Source organism: Coffea arabica, chromosome 1e (assembly GCF_036785885.1).
Source record: "Coffea arabica cultivar ET-39 chromosome 1e, Coffea Arabica ET-39 HiFi, whole genome shotgun sequence".
NCBI lineage: Eukaryota > Viridiplantae > Streptophyta > Magnoliopsida > Gentianales > Rubiaceae > Coffea > Coffea arabica.
In genome coordinates this window covers 8,830,676-8,836,415 of record NC_092311.1, presented here as the reverse complement: position 1 = coordinate 8,836,415, position 5,740 = coordinate 8,830,676, and the positions used below count along the sequence as shown (strand labels likewise).

General features: G+C 35.2%; 1 long non-coding RNA gene across 1 annotated transcript; it reads right to left on the bottom strand.

The window, feature by feature from the left end:
• Positions 1–1,401: 1,401 nt before the first annotated feature.
• On the bottom strand, positions 1,402–3,084 carry LOC113700676 (uncharacterized). Its single transcript, XR_003450726.2, has 2 exons — positions 2,819–3,084; positions 1,402–1,797 (listed from the first exon to the last, which is right to left on the bottom strand). It is a non-coding gene; the product is annotated as an uncharacterized lncRNA (long non-coding RNA).
• Between the last annotated feature and the right edge of the window lie 2,656 nt (positions 3,085–5,740).

Sequence of the window (5,740 nt, the reverse complement as noted above, 5' to 3'; positions counted from 1 at the left end):
GGAAACAAGCACAACTAAAAAAATCCAGAAAAGATAGGACAAAAATATAATAGTAGAACTAAATTCCAACCAAGATTATACAACTACAATTCTGAATTTGAAATTTTGATTGCAAGATCTCCAATTTCAAACCCAATTGTTTATCTTGGTGGTCCAAATCCTTATCAGCAATGTCCAGGTTCCCACACTCTTCGATGGAAACTGGGCAGATTTAAAAATATTAAATAATTTTTCAAGACTATGCCTAGTGATATTTCTCAAATTTTATGCTATAAAATGTCTTTAATTATTGGATATACAATATCATTTTTGCTAAACATACTTCTCATAATTCTTGTTTTCCCTTTTTTTTCCCTTTTTACAAGAAAAGACGTGTAGCCCAAAGTTCTCCAATCTGATGTAAAAAAATAAATACTATTCATTGAGGTGTTTATTGAACACTAATTTCTGCGATATTTTCATATACTAATATTAGTGACTAAAATGCTCATCAAATTCTTTATTAAGATTAAGCCCCCTTTGAGACGTTTGAGACGTTAATAGACAGTAAATGCACCCTTGCATCAATGATTCTCGATTTCTTTCCCATTCCATTCTCCTTTTTCGTTTTTCTTTAATTTCTCTTCTTTCATGCCAAAGCTTGTACCCTTTTAATCTTAAAAGTCCATAACGAAGAATAGAATTGTATGTTTAAGTTCAATGTCTCCAATCTCTATTGTTCACTGTCAATAATGGATGAATCATGCTTACATGAAGAGGTCTAATAATCATGCTTATTTTTAAATAATTCTTGTTCTATTTAATGATGCAATTATAACTAATCACCTTATGTCAATTACCTTAAATTCTTAGTGTACTCCTTTTACTTTTGTTTTAGCCTGTTTACATCCTAAAATTATTGAAATATCCCAAATCAGCCCATTGGCTAATGTTGCAGGAGATGATTTTTTCAAAAAAAAAAAAAAATCATGCACATCCACTCATTTAAATATTCTCAAGCATTGATAGCAGCTTTCAACAGTGTGACGGGAGTTTGGAATGATGCGTAGAAGAACATAGTCCTTATTTCTTCATTAATACTGAACAAGATCATGGTATTGAGTTGAATTGGCAAATTTAAGGTGCTAAAATTTTCAAACCGAAGGTTGAAGCTCGATGTGGTAATAATTTTTAATTTTAGAGCTCACAATGTACAAAATACAGGTTAAAGATGAAAATTGAGAATTGTAGAAATATTAAGGTGCAAAAGGGTAATTACAGAATTAGTCCTATACCATATACCTAACTAAATGTAATGTTCAAGTACATGAATTGATCCCATGAAACAATTTGTTTTTTCACCTTCACATTTCTTGCTTTTATTAGCAGGATGGAATTTAAAAAATAGGTAGAGAGAAGCGGGACTTAAATTCTGAACATCTAATTTTTAGATTCTCAATATTGACTGCTGCACCAAATTAAGCTTCTTTGGCCACTTTCACATTTCAATTTGTCATTGAAACAATTCACGTGAGACACAAAGCAATAATCCAAGAAGCAAAACAACATATTGAAGTATAACATAAGTTTCTAGCCGTGTGGCGAATGTAAGACATATCGCCTTGGAACATTTGATTTGCTTATTATTTTAGCATGGAATCTCTTCTATATTGTACGCCATATTGCTTGAAATGTGACCAATGTAGAGAATCATGGCCTCCGCAACAGTGCAACTTTGAACCACGCCTTCATCATTTAAGAAGATGGGAAATATATTAATTTCCATCCCGAATTACCCAGCCAAAATAGAAAAAGGATCTGCATGTTAAATATCAAAATCATAGTTCATAAGTTACAGCTCGTACCAAAACTTGGATAAGCAAATAATATACTCCTTGAATTGCTATTTGTACATTGTGATTATGCCAAAAAAATTTGGTAGAAGAATGTAAATAACATTATACCCAAGGCAATAACTATTTATCACAACAAAAAGAAACCAGACTGCAGAAAATTCATTTTGCGTTCAATTAGGACTAAGTGAAGGGAGTGCATATTACATATATATATATATATATGAAAGTGAAGCTTGTAGAGCTTCTTTTCTTCAATTAGGACTAAGTGAAGGGAGTGCATATTACTTGCATATATACCAGACCAAGTCGCCAATGACGGGTTGGAAAAATAGTAAAGAAGCTCTACGAGCTTCACTTTCATATATATATATATGTGTGTGAGTGCACGCGCGTCAACAATGGATTGTTGTAATTTTCCATACGACCTATGTAAATTCCAAAAAAAAAACAACTCTAAAATAATCGTGTTGCTGCAACCATTCATGGAGCACAAATTTTACTGTGGATTAGTAGAGAAAACTACTATCATGTGAACTTTATAGTGTAACGTGAAATTCTTAAAAATTCATATGAGATCGAACAATTTATTTGTAAAATGATTACTCTGAAAACTTTAAATTTTGTAAAGGGTACCAAAAGAAGGGAAGAACATTTGTGATCTCGGGTGAAGTGGCCTCTCACCATTCCTAGGTCCATCCACAGCTACAACCAAATTTGCTAAGAATATGTCAATTGCCCAGAAGAACCAACGATTTAATCATACTCAACTAAACTCAAATATAAACTGCGTGTACGAGATTTGCTTTAAAATAAATGAACTGAAAAATGAACTCAGAATGGGTTAAACTTGACTGCAAGAAATGTGTGGTGACAAACTTTGGATAAAGGAGGTTAGATTTCTACCCGGCGGGGGGGGGGGGGGGGGGGAGGTTAGATGGTGTGACAGAAATGCAATATTTTCAGTTACTCTGTGACAGTTTTACCTATATATCTTCCCACAAAGAAATAATGATGTACAGAGAAAAGAAGGAAACAAGAAGAAGAAGAAGAAAGGAAACATATAGCTGCAGCCGGTTTTTCTGGCCATCTTCGTGCCCTTATAAAAGCAACTATGGGTGTCAGTGGTGCAAGGAGGACGCCGAGGAGTGCTCCTAAGGTAGACACCTCGGCTGTCCTCTCCTTGCACCACCAACAACCATGTTGCACAGATCACACGATTGTGCTAATTTGCATTGAACTTCAATGAGTTCAACTCATGTTTTTTTGTTGCCTAAAGTTACACTGCATTTGCCCTTATATAGAGCTGCCCGCCTTCAGGGCTACTAACATCTGAATGTTAAAATATGCTTTTTTTTTTCTTTCTTTATTCTCTGATTTCACTGATGTGATTTTTTGGGTGCTAGTTGGAGAATCCGAGTCGCTTTCATCAGCAGAATATTATGCAATGCTTTAAAAAAGATTCCAATGTAGATTTTTAAAAGTTTGTGATCAAAATGTTTATAGTGGTCTGCGTCAGACCGATACACCAGTCACTTTACATTTGCCGAATCTGGATACAGTATCAACTAGGGGACTAATCTTGTTAGGTTATGCCTTTTTTAACTTTTTTTTTCTCAAAAAAAAGTCTAAATTAAAAGAGAACCACTCCCTCCATTCTGCTAATGTTAATTGTCACCATTGTAGGTTTTTGATCAATAAAACTTAAATGTAATAAATGAATTTCATGTTGTTTTCTCTTAAAAATTTTTTGATGGTATGATTGCAAAATACTACTAGTATCAAGTTTTCACAGAAAATATGGGCCTGCTTGGAAGTATGTTTTTTAGACCTGTTTTTATTAGACAAGTTTTTTCTACAACTTTATTTGTAATAATAACTCCTAAAAAAATTCAAAAAATTTTAAACTATACACTCCAAGATACCCAAAAATAAATAATTTTTTTTCTTCTTTCCTTTCTTCTTCTTCATCCTCCCCCATCTCAGACCACCATCATTGCTTGCACCTCTGCTGAAGCCGCTACCATCCCTCCTCCACTCATTTTTTTTCCCTTTCTTTCTCTCCCTCCTCCTCCTCCCTCTTTCCCCTTCTCCTCCCTCCCTCCCTCCTCCTTCTCTCCTCTCCCTCCTTCTCCTCTTCCCCCTTCCTTTGCCACCTCCTCTTCTAGCTTGCCTCACCTTGCCCCATCTACCCCTCTATCTCCCTCTCTCTCGTGCGATCAAATAGAGTGGCCTCTAGTGGCGCGACCAGGAGGCTTGGCCTTTGGTCGCTCGAGGGAGGGGGAGACAAATGAGGAGATGGGACTAGGTGAGAGATGTCGAGAGAGGGGGTGACATAGGGAGGAGGAGGAGGGGGAGAGGATAGGAGAGGAGAGGAGGAGCAGGAGGAGGGAGGGAGGGAGGAGAAGAGGAAATAAAAGAAAGAGAGGAGGAAAAAAGAAAAAAGGAAAGAGAGGAGGAAGGGCACCAGCCGGCGACCTGTTGATGGTAGTGTCGCCTGCTGGCAGTGGAGTGGAAGGGAGGAGGAAGAAGGGTCTAGTGTGAGGAGGTAGGAGAAGGGTGAAAAAAAAGTCAAAAAAAAAATGGAAAAGAAAAGAAAAAAAGGGAAAGTTTTTAATTTTCAAACCTAAATACATAAAAGTTTTTCTATTGATTTTACAGTGAACTACAATAAACTTTTATACAAACATCCAAAAAACACAACTTTCAAATGCACCCAATGATATAAAATGTAAAATTATTGAAAATTTGAAAAGTATACAAGACGAAAGTTAAAGGCTTTAACTGAGTTTCGCGGAATTCAGATGAGACTGACAATATTGGTGAGACTAAAAGAGAAGTATTTGGTAAAATGATGCTTGAAACTTGACAAGGTAATATGATATGTTGAAGATTACATATACCAAAAATTCTTTATAAAAGAAACTCTCTCCTCAATTACTTTTTGTAATCAAACGTTTGTCAGTTTAAATACTCTAAAAATGAAAACAAATTAACACGTGAACAGTACTTGACAGCATGTTTTCGAGAAAACCTAACTTGCTCATATTAAACAACTAATAACAAGCACAACTTTCCACTTTCTCAAGGCCTAGACTACTGGAGAAGAATGTGATTCTTTATAGTAATTGGTCTTTTAAAAAAGTTTGAAAAGAGAACAGCTACTTTCTCATTTGCTCGTCATTATCAAAAGGGGTATCTATGCTTTTCCAATGTCCTCCACTAAGCTTTTCATGTAATACCTTTGTCGAGCAGCCAATGGCCCAAAATAAAAGGGGACTAGATTCTTTGATTTCCTTTTTTTGGCCTTCGTTCAACGTTTATCAATTATCACCGTTGATAGACATATATCATGGTACTGATTATTTATAGAGGTCCTCAGAATTTTAGGGTTAGCGCTGCACGAATACTAATGTCGGATATCTTTTGGGCTAAAGTTAAAACAAATGATATCCATATATGCATGCATGGAATCATTTTATGCCATGTCTAGCTGTAGTCTTCTTTTAGAAATGTTTAGGATCAAATCCCCGTGGCTCTAAAGAAATGCAGCAGTTTTAGTCCTGCATATGTAGAACATTTGTCAATATTTAAAGCTGAAAATTAAGCAAGATTTAAACACGTCTTAAATGGACACAGAATGAGCAACCAGTTTTTAAGCAAACTCAACTGATTAAACTAATTTTGTATAGTTGGAGTTATTTTAACATTATCATATGATTAAATTCCGTGTCAATCTAGTTTCAAGTGCAACAAACGATTTGTATCTCCAATCCTCCTACATCAACTTATAGCTAAGTACCTAAGGTTGCACAGAGATCGCTGAGAGTTACTGTTGTTATATTTTTTAGTTTTATTTTAAAGCTTTACGTCGCTACAAAAAAGCCCTCAACATATACCATATCACA